Source organism: Uloborus diversus, chromosome 2, assembly GCF_026930045.1.
Source record: "Uloborus diversus isolate 005 chromosome 2, Udiv.v.3.1, whole genome shotgun sequence".
NCBI lineage: Eukaryota > Metazoa > Arthropoda > Arachnida > Araneae > Uloboridae > Uloborus > Uloborus diversus.
Genome location: NC_072732.1, coordinates 32,995,724 through 33,011,832, shown reverse-complemented (window position 1 = coordinate 33,011,832; position 16,109 = coordinate 32,995,724).

Genomic DNA, 16,109 nt, shown 5'->3' with positions numbered 1-16,109 from the left:
AAGGACTGCGATATTAGATCATTATACCCGAGTGGGTTTCGTGAAAAAAAATCAGTTAAATTCATATACACTTGCTTTTTTTAAATTCTCTTAGTAAAATAGGACCAAAGAAGTTGGTTGGTCTGTATTAGATTGAATTTTAGCCATCACATCTTCAGTGGTAAGTGTTACGTCACGCATAAGAAGTCTATTTCATTTATTTTCTTTATTTTTCCATTTTTAGTGTTTTACGTTTGGCAACGGGAGTTGCTGTTTTGGTAGTTCTAAAAAAATATGGTCGTGTTCGCTTGGTGTGCTAATTTTTAATGGCGAAAATAAATGTCTCGTTGAAAGTTGGCTAATATTAATGATTATTTTGACTGATCAATCATTACAACGCCTGTATTATTAATTAGGGAGATGGTATCACCAGCTTAGAAAGCGTTTTCACGCAACGGTAAGTATCTCGGAAGTGATAATATTGGCGTCAACAATAATTTTCTTTTCAGAGGCTTCCCTACACTCCACATTTTTTTTAATTTGAAATAAACAGCCATCACTTGCTTTCATAATCTGTGACTCATCACTAACTATCGGTTGACTTCTGAATGATAGAGGAATTTCCCCAAGAAAGGATAATCTGATATGGAAGTCAATAGAAATTTTATGTTTGATTATCTCGTTAAATCAGAGCTCGTTATAAACGAGTTCGACTGTATTCTAAACCACAACCTCATAGCTTCTCGTCTACATCTAAACTAAACACAATCATAAACTTTGGGTTTCCATGGAACCATTGATTGAATGAAAGCGATATATCCAAAGATTGTTTTTTCCATAAACTGATAGAATTTTTTTCCTCTAAAGCCATAATTCTAGTAGACCAACATATGTTTCACTGAATCAATCTCAAGATTGTGCCCATGCTGTGAGACATGATTATCTTAAACAATGGGAATAAAATATTCAATCCGTTGCGAATGGTATGAATTGATATTTGATTCTTCAAAATCACATGTTTCAGAGAATAGAAGTGAAAGTGCAAAGAAATACGCAATGGCCGCAATTATGTTGAATAGTGGGAAAAAAACAGGTGATGCGCAGTGAGGTGAGAGGTGTGGGGAGGGACCAGGAAACGCGCGTGATTCACCGACAGGTGTAAAAAAATTCCTTGAAACGACGTTGAACTATCTTAAACCACATGAATGAGTCAAAATTTTCCGTGAAATTTGCTGTTGATGAGGTTTTCACAAAAAAACAGACGATAAATAAATAAATTAAAGCAGGTTCTAAGTTAGCAGTGCCGACGAGTGAATTTTTAAATTATTCTATTTTTCAAGGTTTCTGAAACTGTTCTCTCTTTTTTTTGGCAGGGAGGGGGGGGGGGCAAGCACAATTGCTTGGTGTTTACTTTGCTGAGACTTTGATTGCAGATCCATTTATTTTGCGCTTTGTAGACAGCGTGTGATATGATGATTGTGCCGTATAAAATTCACGAATCGCTTAAATTATTATGGAGCGAAAATATTTTCTTCAGAATAATCTACTATCTGGTTTTGATTCTTTATCTGCCAGAATTATTTGTAAATGTTCTTCGGTCTATGACCTCGATTTTTCGGAAACTTGCTATATTTGGAAAAATTCTCATTTTCTAGTCAATGATTTTTCCAGCACTCCATTTTTTCCTGATATTTGGAAGCAGTTTTAATAATTTGCTTCTTCGGGTTGTTCGTTTTTCTCTCACTCTTTTTGTTTCCAGGCTTTTGATTGGTCATTTCTTCCTCTGCTTCGCACTACGAGGGGTGACGTGCAGTTCGCTGATTGGTTGGTTTTCGTCTCCTGTCGTGAATTCCTATTGGTTGACCTGTTTGTTACAAATACCGGTGTCCACGTGGCTGAAGTTCAGTTCTCCCACGACTTTCTGGTTGTGCGCTGAGTTTTTTGCGCTTAAGAAGAGGCTCTATTGTAGCCTTGAAATAGCTACATGCTGTATTTTTGTGTTAATTTGTGCTTTATTCACACGTTGTTTTTCCAGTTTAATAATATACTATCGTCTGCTTTTCTTCTTCTTTTTCAGTAATTCTTTTTCGAATTTGATTTTCTGTTTATTATTGCTGTATATTTTTGGAAAGCTTTTAGATACGGTAATTATGAACGATTGTTCTTTAAATCATATCTAATTAAAGAAATTCTTATACGAAAGAATTTTAAATTACTTAATTTAGAATGATTTTTACTTTCATTTTGTGTGCTTCATTTTCGTTTTTAGAAGCACAATTTTTCACACATTATTATTTATCCCAAATGCGGACATTTCTTAACACATTCATTTGTAGATCATCTCTTAGTATATTGCGCTATAACTTTTAAAGCGCATAATTGTTTACCAATATTCTTTTCATATTGCTCACTCCTTTCAGAAACCTCCTACCTCAAAAATTAGCAACTTTGAGTTATGCATTTTTTTCTTTTTTTTTTTTTGAACTGCCATGATGAAGTAGCATATCCCTGCAAGACCTGCACTTCTATAACTTAATTTTTCGCCTTTAGTAAGCAAAAGTGACGTATTTGTATTTTCAAGTATTTTCGGAATGTTCTATTCAAGAATGTCATATCTTCGGTTGTACTTGATTCATTAGGCATGCTGCGCAGTTTTGTGAAAGATAAAATTATTTATTCCGAAAGCAGTATTGCACACAAAAAAGAGCAGTTTTCATTCTTATTTTTGAATTAAGGACACCCTGTTTGTATTTATGTCTGAACTGTAAGGAGAACAATTACTAACAAAAATGACATATTTTGATATATTTCAAATAGTATGTTTGAAATTTAGTACAAGAACGTCTTAAATAAAACTTAATTTTTTAAAACTACACTTTTTACACTTCTTTATGAAACAGAGAAGAAACTTCAGATTTACTTGAAAAAGACGTTATGCGTACGAAAAAGTTCAATCGATGGCTTGAAATATAGTTTTACTACATGATATCTTACTTTTAATTTTGAAATTGCTCTCTTGAAATTTTTTTTGAACCTTTTCTTTTTTTTTTTTTTAATATGACGTAGTTGAAAGGAGTGAGCGATATATTTAGTATGATTGAATAAGAAATCTGAACAGAAGAGCCTGAAATTTGTGTAAAATTACAACTTTTAGAATCACGAAGAATTCAGCAATTGGGCATGGAAGTTCAAAAAGAGAGAACAAAAGGAAAAATATCTCTGAAAAATTTAAAACAAACGTTTCCTGAAAGCGATTGTTGATAGCGAAAATTCTTTTTTTCCCTTTTCGAGAACTCCTGAAACATTGTCCATAACGTTTTCAGAAAGTTTATCTATATACAGATGATAAATGACTGTTTATATTTTAAATTTAATAAACAGTTTTAAAATTTTGAAGTTATTGCTGTTTTTTTTATAAATAATTCATTTGAATTCTATTGGGGGGTAAAAATAGTATAATTATAGGGAGTGGGGATGCAACCAGATTTTTGTTTTGAGAAAGGTTTTACCAAACACATTGCTCGTGAAATTAATATGATCTATAAAATTTGATTTTGTTTGAATGCTCTACTGATTTTTGCTACATTAGGTTATTTATATGAGGGCTGCAGCTTTAAGGGCATTATCATGAGCAAATGTAAAAAATGACGCATCTAACAAATGAAGGAAATGGATGTGTACACTACACAACTTCACCTCGTTAAATATTAAATGTATTTTTAGTAACTCAAAAGAATAGATGTGTGTGCTCATGCTCGCGCATTCGAAGTGATACGTCTTAAAAAATTCAATTTTTGAGTTATGAGATATGTTAAACACTTTTGCACTATTTAAAGAATTTTACTGTTTTTGTTAGAGTCAGTTATTCAAAATTTGAAGGAAAACGCTGCATTGTTTTGTAAGAAAGGATATTCGCAGTAATTGCAATAAAATCATCAATACTGCTGATAAAACTGAGTTTTTGCGCAATTCTTCAATAATAATAACTCCACTTTTCAATTGAAATAGAAAAAAATTAAAAACAAAATCGTAGCAATAATTTTTTGAACAAAAAAGTATAATAAAAACCATTTTTTGGAATGGTTTTGAAGAATTTCGGAGGGGATTTAAACTTTAAAAACCCACCCCCTAAATGCGGCCCTTGTAGTGAGAATCAGGGGAAAAGACCTTGTAGCTACACCTCGTGAATGCTTACTTGAATGCATTTGAGTAAGTACATGTGTTTAAGTCTTTAAAGATAATATGGTTGACTCAACAAAAGTGCGAAATTTTGTGTTTATTATAAACAAATTATGTGGTAAATGTATCTTTTGCATACAAAATCTCCCCCAAAATTCAAGAATTTTTAACAAATATCCAAACCCAAAGATCACTTGGGGGGCAAACCCAAGCTTTGGCAGCTTTGCTCCCAAGGACTGTCAGTTATCCAAATGACCACATAGCTGAAAATATTTTTTTTCTCGTACTGACTATGATGTGCATTTCTTGGTCGTTTCCTTGAGACAACGTATAAGCGCGAGATTGCAGCATTTTTGTTCTGTTAGTAATCTCATGGAAAGTGTTTGTGAATTAAAAGATGAAATAAAAATTTTCTTGTCCGAACATGCACCTCAATTAGATCAAAATTTAAATGATGCAATTTGGATTCAGAAAGTTGTGCAACTACAGACATTTTAATGTATTTCTAAAAGCTTTCATCGTTACAAGGGAAAAGTATGGCTACTTTCATGATACAAAGTAAAATGAACACCAATCTTTTAAAATTGAAATTTTGGACTGTTTAGTCATGCATTTGAGACAATAATTGGATGTTTTCCTGATTTTGCTTAATATCTTACCAGATAATGCCACTAATCTCGGTAAAAATGTAAAAATTAGTTCGATCTAACATTTACCAGACTTGTAAAAAACATTTCCTAAAAAGAAAAAGAACAACGATCGTTCGACACTGAATTGAAACGGAAACTAACTCAAATTGTTATAGTGCATTTTTGGATTGACATTAGAAAAGAATATCCTGAAGTTACCAGCGAAGCTGTGACGCTGTGTAAAAGGTGATTTGTCCCTTTTTTATGCATGCGGAAAAAATTTCTCTTTTCATGATGTGACAAAAACAAAACAGGAACAGGTTTGATGCTGAAGATGACATTAGGGCCGTTTCCATGGACACTTTCGACCCCGGTAAAAACCTCAAAACCTGCTTTTCACCGCATTCCGGTTATTTGCGGGGTTTATGTGGAATCTTTCTACTCCTGCTAGCTTCTGGAGTGAAAGTGGTGCTTTTACCCAGAATGCATTACGCGAAACAAGTTCGTCTTCTAGCCGCTAAGGATGCTGGATAAAAACCGCTTTCTTTGGTATAATGGGAGAACCTCTTTTTTAATGGAAACGGGGAATTTTTCAATCTTTTTTTTTTTTTTTTTTTTTGTGGAGCCAGAGCGGGGATTTACCGGATCGAAAAGTACGTTGTGAAAGCGGCTATTATGTCGCAAATTTCAACAACTATCCCAGACAGAAAAATAATTTGCTATAAAAATAAATCACAGCCAAACCATCAACAAACTTTGTATTTATTGATTGCTATGATTTAAAATGTAGCTGCTTTTGTTTGTTATTCATCGAGTACATTTTAGAAATAATCATATAAAAGAATTTTTTAAAAAAACCCCACCATTTGCTTCGTTACCATTATATACCTCTTATTAAGACGATTGTACTGTGGTAAAATAAAATACAATACAGTGAAATCCTGTTACAACGAACACCAATACAACAAAATTTCGGTTTCAACGAAATAAATTTTTAGTCCTTATACAATTGTCTGTTCATTGCATGAATTCCATTACAACGAAATTCCCGTTACAGCGAACTAAATTCGTGGTCCCTTGAAGTTCGTTGTAACGGAATTTCACTGCATTAATTTTGTAAATTTGAGTAAGATAAAGCTTTGATGTCCTATTTTTTTCCGATCTTCAGTCAAGAGGTTCCATCTGGGAAATGGTAAACTCGAAAAGTTCCCCATAATGTAAGGCCCCTAACTAAAAACTCAAAACCCAAGAGCTGGCTACACAAAAAAAAAAAAAAAAAAAAGCGATCATAAGGTACATTAAAAAATTTTGCTTGAAGAGAAAGTACAAACAAAGACAAGCATTTATGGCCCGTTCTGCCAGGGCGGGTAAGAGACCAAGCGGGATGGCGGTTGGTCAAAGAACGCAAATTTTCTGCACAAAAACTGCAGGTTTCAGCATAAAAACTGCACTTTATTTTAAAGGTATCACCTTTAAATTTTAAAATATCTTCAGAATTCTTTAAGATTTCTGCAGATATAAATCTGCTGATTTTTTGAAGAAAGCTCGGCATATTTGCACATCTTTTGTTTAAGGTAGGCGAACAACCGAATTTTCGAAAACAATTGATTTTGAGACTTTGGGAAATTTAGATAGCCCCAGTGTTTTTGTTTCTAAATCCGCAATTAGTTTTCAAATCCGTAAATTATTGAGAAAACTAGAAGAAATTAGCCAAACTCAAATGCACTATTTGCAACTAAAATTTACTTTTCTTTCTGATTTTCTCATAACTACATTTTTAAAGTTTTTATTTACGCCATCAGCTCTAGCGAAAAAAGTATTAACTCTTAAAGATTTGAAACTTTGCAAAAATGAACATATCACTGCGATATAAACCTCAAACAGTTAATGGACATGCAATATGTGGTTTTGAAATAATGATCAATCAAACTTAGGGGACAAAAAGGACGTTTTTAGGGCGAAATTTTCAAACATTACCCATAAAGCCTGTTTTTAGTTAATTATTTCCAAATCGGAGGTTCATATCACTCTCTGGTGTCACTTTTTCTCACTCAAAAAGTGAAATATACAACATGTGTAGTGCGTGATTACATGTGTACTGCACAACAAAAAGTGAAAAAGTCAATTTTGAGAAAACTTCGAGTTTAGGCCCTTTTTAAATTTCACTATTCAATATGAGCCCATAAACATATGATAAAACTCTGAAAGTGTTGCCCAGTTCTTTTATCTTTCTAAAAACAAACTAAGAAAATCGGAAGATCGAAGATACTGATCCAGATATGAGAGCTCTAAATATTCTTGAATTTCGCAATCAACCACGTGGCCTTATTATTGGAGATGAATCATGCACGAAACCGGTCGGAACCGGTTTCCATCTCGTCACCTCTTTTCACTGGTCTTATCCCACACAGTTTACGTCGTGGTTGTGGACATGCTTGGATAGCGGCTACCAGAGGTCTCTTTTCGCAGTGTAAACAGGGATTCTGACGTCACAATCTCTTGCTTTCTTTCCTTTCACTTACAATGGCCGACTTAACGCTTGAACGAGATACGGTCCGCTGTTTTTTCCCTTGTGTCCCTGAATACTACCATTTTTGCATGCTTTTTTTTTTTTTTAATTTTTCCGGTGTAAACATTTTTTACAACAGGTTCAAGTGCAGGTGGGCGTTTTCGATTGCTTCTTTCTTTCCTTACATATGACTGAATTTTTTTTTTTTAAGTGGAGTGATCTCCGAATTTGACCAGATAGCTTTGAAATGATCTCCCATAAAATTGCACTGAACCCTCAAAGCAGCTCAGGTTGTAGACCTAAGCTGGTGGATCGTAATAGTTTGAGTTCCGATTTCGGTTGACTTATTTTCATCAAGTTATGCATTAAAATGTAGACAAAAATATTACAAACACAATGGTATAGAATTGTCTAAGCAAAAGTGGCCCAATTATAGGGTGAGAAGGGACACCTGTTGGCCCGGGCCCGAGGTTTTTGAATTAAGGGTGAAATATGCATTGGGACACAATATGGAGGGGGGGGGGGGGGTACAAAAACGTCATTCGTGACGGGCCCCAAAATTTCTGTGTACACCCCAGCATAGGGTTGTTGTGATTTAAAATATCAATAATTGAGTAATTCTGCAGATTTTCTGCAGGTATCTTCAAGTTTTGCAGGAATCTGCGAATTTTCTGCATTTTTTTTGCGTTATTAGTGCATCTAAATTTCCCTTAAATGACATTTATTCGTCTCAAAACTCGACATTTTCGCAGGAAAAAGATTATGTGATGCCTTTGCAAAATTCTGCAAGAAATCTGAAAAGATTTTGCAGATTACTGAAGAATTTCTTCTTTAATTTGAAGATACCTGCAGAAAATTTGCAGAACTACTCAATTACTAAAATTTTTAATCTCGATAAAACTATTGTTGGGTCGTAATGGTCACGTTAGCATTTACCGTTTAGGCCTTCAGTTGAGTTTACCGAATTGTGAAATAATAGTTGAAATCATTATAACACATTGAAACTATTTATTACAAGACATATAAACACAAACATTAGAGATTTAAAAGGCTAACTTCGAATGTTCGCTCTCCAATTTAAAATTTCAAAACATGAATTAATATCTCAGTAAATAAAAAAAAAATAGTATGAAATGGATGATGGGAGCTATGTCAGTACGTACCAAGATACGGACCTTCTAAGATACCTTAGTGACAAGTTTTCTGCAAAAGTGATTTTGAAGAAATCTTCAGAAATTTCTGCAGATTTCTGCATAACTACATATGCAGAATTTCTGCAGAAAATTTCGCGCCTTTGCCTGATCATCCCCACTTTATGTCCCTTAACTTTAAGACTACAGAAAATGCGGTGCAGCAAAAGTCATGTACTTTTCGAAGTTTTTTTTGATTGAATACAAAGTAAAAAGGTGTTTTCTAGTCTAAGAAACTGGGTCCATTGAACCTAAGGGTAGCAGTTTTTCTCAAACTGAACACTCCAAAAGTAGCCTGTTGCTGCAAAAGCAGCTACAATAGAACTCAAATTATCCAAACTGCGACCATCCGAACCGCTTTCAGAATTCAGAAAAAAAAAAAAAATTCGGAGAAAACGAACAGCGATTCACAAATTAATGATTATCTCTCAGCGCGCTTTTGTTAAACAACTAAATAGGGAAGTTTTCGATTTTTCAATTTTATTTTTATATGATAGAGTAACATGTATGAACATCATTAGTGAAAAAAATTTTGCGATACGATAAGTAGTTTTTTTTAAATTATTTTTTAAAATTCAAACGCTTGTGACGTCAAATGGCATAGGAAGTGACGTCATGCGCTCTTCCGATGTGGGAGAAGCCGAAGGACGAGTTGACTTCGAAGACGAAACGTAAAAGGCTTATCTCCTAGCATTTAACTCCTCGCGTTTCTGGAATATTAAACCTCTCATCCTCTCGGAAATATTCGAATATCATCATTGTTGTTACTTGAGGAAGATTATTTAGATTGTGCTTTAACGAATCCGGCCTCCATAGTATGTTCAGAAGGATTATTGAATTTCTAAAAAATAAAAATATCAGCGCGCTCAAAATGTCCCTAGCGAAAACAAGGGATCTTCGGCGGAAGGCTGCCCATTAGTGCCCTGTGACGTAAGCTCGTGACGTTTCAGAAAAGCGCACTTTTGCGCGTGGATTTTTAAAAATTCATTAAAAATCAATCACGGTGTTTTAAAATTCGGCGATGGTGAATTTTTTAGTTTTGTGGGACAATTAACAATATCCAATAGTCAAAATATGAACATTTAATAGGTTGCAACTTCCCTATTATCAACAAGCAACGACTTTCATTTACAGTGCTATATGTACATAGTACATACTGTAGACTGTACTAATGTACAGCGCTTGTAAGCACGCTTGGCATGAAAAGTTTTACCTTTCCATTTGATTAATTAATAGCTTATTCCTTAAAAATAGTTTTTCCCTTACTTTCAAGCATACATTCAGCAATTTATCATAATAGAACCTTTTTGGAACTATAAAATTATCCGAATTCTTGATTATCTGAATTGGGTTCGGTCGTCCTAATTGATTCAGGTAATTAAGGTTCTACAGTAGCTCCAATTCGAATTTTTCCGCAAATGCTGTATTTTTTGAGCAATCATGATTGCTTATTGTTCTCACTTGACTGTTTTTGTCGTGCTATGATTTTATTTTCCCCCCGCCTCCCTCTGCCAGCACCACTGTCGACCGGACTCACGATGCTGCTCCTCTAGCGAAAACCGTCTCCAGGTTGCGCCCATATCCTACACGCATACATACACACAAGCATGCCTGCACACACGCAAAAAAAAAAAAAAAAAAACACGTGATTTCGAAAAACATAATTTTAATTCAAGATGTCAAAGTTCAAATTATTATTATTTTTTTTTCAGTTTTTTCATTGCAATACTGAGGTAAGCCAACAGTTGAGACTGTCAACTGAGAGTTTCAAAATAGTCCACTAAATGGTTTGAACAAAGCAGAAAAAGTTATTGTTACTCATATTTTTGTAGAGATACAAATTCTTCCTAAAACATTTTTTTTTTTGGAAGACATACCTATTTTTGCGGCTATACGCTTCGAGAAGCTCAAAGAGTTAATGAGAGCTCATACTTATTGCCTAACACAGGGGCTCCTAAACTTTTCCGATTCGCAGCACCCTTTAATAGGCTTGCCAGACGTCCCGGTTTGACTGGGACAGTTCCGGTTTTCAGACAAAATCCCGGTGTCCCGGCCGGTTTACGTCACCGGGAAAAAAGATAAATTGGATTACAAATGACCAAAGAGGTCCAAAAACAATAAACTGTGAAGTTTTATTTAGGATAATTACTTAATCATTGATTTTAAAATTGACTTTTAAAACCAATACCGAATTAGCTTGTGAGGATTTTTACAACAAGATTAAAACCAAAACAGTCCTGTAAAATGAAAAGTTTTCCCAAATGTCGTTCACTTTCTTATTCCTCATTCAAAATGTTTTTCTTACTAAAATAAATTGTAAATATTTACATCGAAGAAGTGAAATGTTGAAGTTTTATCTGCTTATGTGAATTTTTACCACCCCTGTTTTAGGTTCATATTAGTAATCATTAATTCATAGCATTGAGAATAAACTGCCTTATAAAACACTCCGAAAATCAGTCACAGGTGTGTACCCTTTTGAATATTAGCGACGCTGGGGGGGGGGGGGGGGGGGGGGGGGGGGGGACATTCCTACATTCCTGTGCCCCGGTTGAACAATTCAGAAATCTGGCAAGCCTACCTTTGAAGAATGAAAATTTTCTCACGGCACCCTACTCTATCTGTTACATACATATATATTGATACCATGGACACCTTGCAGCACTCCTCGCCTCCTCCTGTGGCACCGCGGCACCCAGTTTGGGAACCCTTGGCCTAACACATTGGAGCTAAGTGCAACCATTATTCCGAGCACGAACTTAAAATTTGTTAAAAGGAAACGCGCAAAAACAAACACAAAGTAATCCCACCATTTCAAACACCCTTATAAATCACCCTCACCAAACCATAAAACTGAAGCAGCTGTATCGTTTGAAGTGATGTAGCGGTTGAGGCGATAGCCGAAATACCCGTGACTTCTGCTGCACACATATCCTGTGAGGTCACTCCATCCTTAAAAGGATGTGACTGAATGTTCAGAACGTAACAGTGACCTTGAGAGTCATGGTTGCTATGCAACCGCTTTTTTTGAGCGGCGGCCAAGATGTCAGGAACGCAGCTTGGATTTGTTCCTGGAGTTTACTTGCCATTGAGTTGAGATGCTCGCACAGAAGTGGGCTCTTTTCATGTTTCCACTTCAGTTCCCCCCCCCCCCTTCGAGTTCTTTTTCTAATTTTGTTTTCTTTTTTCTTATTTTGGTTGAAGGACGTCGCCGCGTTTAAATTGCTTTTAATCGTTGTTCCTTATTTATTCACTAGAAAATGAGTGCAGTTTTTTCTTATCTTCGTTTTTGAAGGAAGATTTTGTTTTTTCTTTTCTTTCTCGGCGCCGCTTTATCTTTGGGTTTTTGATGACGAAATATTCTAAAACTTTTGCTCCTTACTATCTATCGTTGAATTTTTCCCTTGATATTCTTGTAAGCAAGGACGGATGCAAGGGAGGGGCGACGGGGGCGATCGCCCCCTCCTTGAGCCGAGAGACAGGAAATTTCTTCCTGTATATTTTCAATACTGAAGTTTCAAAACCGTAATTTTACATAATATTCGATGGTGTTAGAAGAAAGGGAGCCCTTTCCAGGAATTCTTCCGGAATTGAAGTCTTTAAAACGCAATCGTAGCACATCTCTTATTACTCTGGGGATAGGAGCAGGAACTTTCTACAGAAATATTTTCGAAATTGAAGTGCCGAAATCTCAATTTTAGACGATAGATGATATTAGGGATAGGTAAACGAGGAGTTCAATGCACTCCTTCGAAAAGTTTAAGAAATTGAAGTTCTAAAAAGTAAAGAGTGAAAAACAATCGCCCCCCTCCTTGAACATTTTTTGGATCCGCCCTTGCTTGCAAGTAATTTAATTTCATTTCGTTTTTGTCACTTTTTGGGTGATGCAGTAGATCAAGCAATGTATAAACATCGAGTAATACGCAGTTTTTTTTTTTAATTGAAGGGGAAAAAAATTAACTTGAATTAGTTTCTGACAAATTGAAGTTTTCGCAATCAAGAATGGCAGTCAGGTGATATCTCCGCATTCCTAAAAGTTATAATTTTTCATAAATTTGGTTTTAAATTTTGAGATTTTTTTATTTGAACTAAAAATAAAACAAAAAGAAAAGTTATGAAACGTAATATTGTTATAGACCATGATTTATGAAGAAACAATAAGAAGATAAATGATCTATGCAGCAAGAAATGTGCTCAAATGCATGAAAGATACTGCAAAAAAGAAAAAAAAAGTTAAAAAATAAAATAAAATAAATTTTTTTATATATAAGCAATCATAAGCTCCGTCGCAGAACAGAAATAGCGCGATGCTGTGACGTTCCTCAAAATTATCTAGAGTTTTGCAGACTATTTCCTGAAATAGAAAGATTTTTCTGAAATCGATTTCTGCACAAGTCGGTCGAATTTAATGTAAAAAAATAGTTTTGAATGAAACACGAAGATAAAATAAAAAGATAAATAAAAATAACGGAGGCAAGGTGCTAATTCGCAGCATCTATTTGTGAAGCTGTTCTTGTGAAAATAAGTTCTTGGATATAATAGAGTATTTGCGCTTCAAATGAACTTTTGTCCGTTTTCCACAAGATGGCACTTGACTTCTCCTTCGTCACGTGGTATCCGATGATTCTATTTCGCTGTTTTCGGCAGAAGGTAATTCGGATCATAGCATTTTGTTGTAGAAGCAGCAGTTTTTTTTTAAACGTAAGAATAACTAAAATGACCACAGACAAGTGAAACAAGTGATGTAAAAGACGTTAAGACATTTTTGCACATTAAAATGCACACCCAAGTAAAGGATGCGTGGTTGTCTCATTTAGAAGCGTGTGGATTGCTTATCGATCATCCACGCGAAAAATCGAGCTCTGCGTTCGAGGAGGCGCAGCGAATTGCCTTCTTGTGAAAAACGGACAATACATAGGGGTACTGATCCTTGCTGGTCGAAGATCCACCATCTTCATTAATGGTGACTGGGGGACGTTAAACATGCTCGTGGTCACAAAGTCCTCCAAGTGAAACGATACCTCTGGGGATGCTGGAGCAGGGATTGCTCGGTTTCTGGTCTTGATCAAAAAATTAGAGCTGTCTTCAGGGTCCCATCCAACTGGTTAAATAACAAATAGTAGTAGGTACGGGGGACTCTGGAGTGGAAAAAAAATCTATTTAAAGATGTAAAATAGATGTAAAATAAACAAATGCAACCTGCTTTACGTTTGGAGTCTTTATATTTATGGAGAATTTCTTTTTTATTCATTTAAAATAACATTCGCCTGGGGCCCTTCGTGACTCTATGGCAGAAGCTTCGCTTCACACCAAGTTCCAAATAGGCAGAGTAGGCAGCTGCCTAGGGCGGCAAAATTTTCAGGGGCGGCAAATTTTGCTTTATTCACACATTTTTTAAATGATTTTTTTTTATTCTTGAAAGTAAAATATTAGCATATTTTCATTTTCACAGAGACAATTTTTTCTTGAACTTTAATTATGATTACTTTCACACATTTTATGAAAATCAAATGTTTTTCAATCATGGTAATTGATCAGCGTAGATATAAACAGAGGCGCATCGAACTAAAACTTTTGGGAGGAGGAAAGTTCTAATTTTACCGAATGATAAAACACGAGTTTACACGCATATCATACGTACGTACATAACATCTAATGAGAAAGAACGTTAGGTATCATTAAAAAAATAATTTTAAAAATTTTAAAAAAGAATATTTTGCAACATTATCTCCAAATTTTCCGAATCGACAGCAAAAAGCCGAATAAGGAATTTTTTGAGAGCTCGCAGTGACTTCCCATCGGAGTAGAACCCCTACAGGGGTCTTACATGGGAGCGCCCCTGAATGTGAAACGTCATCATTTCTTCATAAGCTAGACAGTTTAAATTTCGGAAGCACTTTTTTCGTCTGCCCAGGGGCGGCATGGAGCTAAATTCGGCCCCGTTCACATGCCGGAGGTTGCGGGCTCGATTCCCGCCGGTGCCCTGGGTGGTATTTCCTCTCTGTGCGCTGTAAATCTTTCTTGTGTTGTCCTCAGGGGTGCCCACAAGGGGGGAGGGGGATTATGGCACAAGTTGCGCCATCAAAATTTGGGGGGGGGGGGATTTTTTAATTTTTTTATTTGTCTATTTAAATTTATTTATTGATTTATTTTTGATTTAAGTTATTAAGTTTATTTTATTTTATTCTGTTTATATTTCATTTCATTTATTTATTTAGTTTGTATGCGTGTGTGTATGTTTGTCATTGGCGTAGCACAGAACTTTTCTAATAAAATAATGATAATAATGATTGAAAATAAATAAATAAGCAAATAAATAAAAAAATTGTTAAAATAATAAAATATTAAGATATTTTTAAAAAATAAAAAATATATAAAAGAGAGCAAGAAAATAAAAAAGGGGGCGGGAAGAGGGTTGAGAAAATTTGGGGGGGGGGGGAATTTGCGCCATTGAACTTGGGGGGGGATGGGCACCCCTGGTTGTCTTATCTGTTAATAAAGAAGTCCCACCTTTCGAGGCAATGGCACCAATCCTTCCGTAGTAGCTTATTACGGACACTCCAACAACAACAACATTCACCTGCCTGAAGCTTACATTTGAGAAAGGTTTTATGACTAATCTAATCCTGTTTCTACCTTGCAGATTATTTTAAGGTTTCTAATTTGTGTCGCAGACTGCTGAAAGAAATTCTGCAGCCGACATCAGACATAATTCTGTTTCGAAGCGTTTAATAAAAAAAAAAAAAAAGAACACTCAATCCGTGAGAAATAACCCAAGGAAAAAGAAAAGAAAGGAAGAAATAAAAATGATTTTTCAGGAAATATTCATCATATATGCTGCATAATCTTAGCGTTTAAAATAAAATAATGACGTACAAATATCCAAACTCAGAAGAAATTGTCAAAAAAAAAAAAAAAAAAAAAGATTTTGAGAACAATGTTGTAATGCTGCACAAGCTTTGCTTTCAATTCACGAGTTGAACTGCGCCATGGCTGCAGAGCAGACTCAATGAGATGACATCTGCCTCCAGCTCGGTTATTCACTATTTCAGACTGATGAGTCCTAAACAAGGACGAAACTGCAGACTCTGGATGTGATAACCAAACTGACGGTATATTGCATCAACGTAATGATGCATTTTTGTAGATATTTTGTTCTTTTTTTCTACAAAAATGTATTGATGCATTGAGTGTGTATGTATCCTTTGCCCCTCTACCGCCACCGGAAAACTGAGAAGTGACTGTTAAAGTTATTTTTCTACATTTAAACTTTTTCACAGTGCTTGAGGCGGGGATCGTATGTAATACCATTTTTTGCGAAAGATAGAACACTTTTTTTTTGGAGAGTTGGTGGAAAAGGAAGTGATTTGGCTCTGGTGCTGGATTGCGCTGCCTACATAGTAGTATTATGACGACAAACCATTCAATGATCCCAAAGGCGAAATTGAGCCATTCCACGCAAAAAGTCAACCGCTTGTCCCTCACATAACGGTTCATATATTTCATTAAAAAGTCAGTAGGCGCCTGATTTGTATAAAATATTGGGTCTAATGATTCCTTGAAGTAAAATAATAATAATACAGTAGGCGCCGCTTCATGTGATCACGGTTAATGTTATCATTC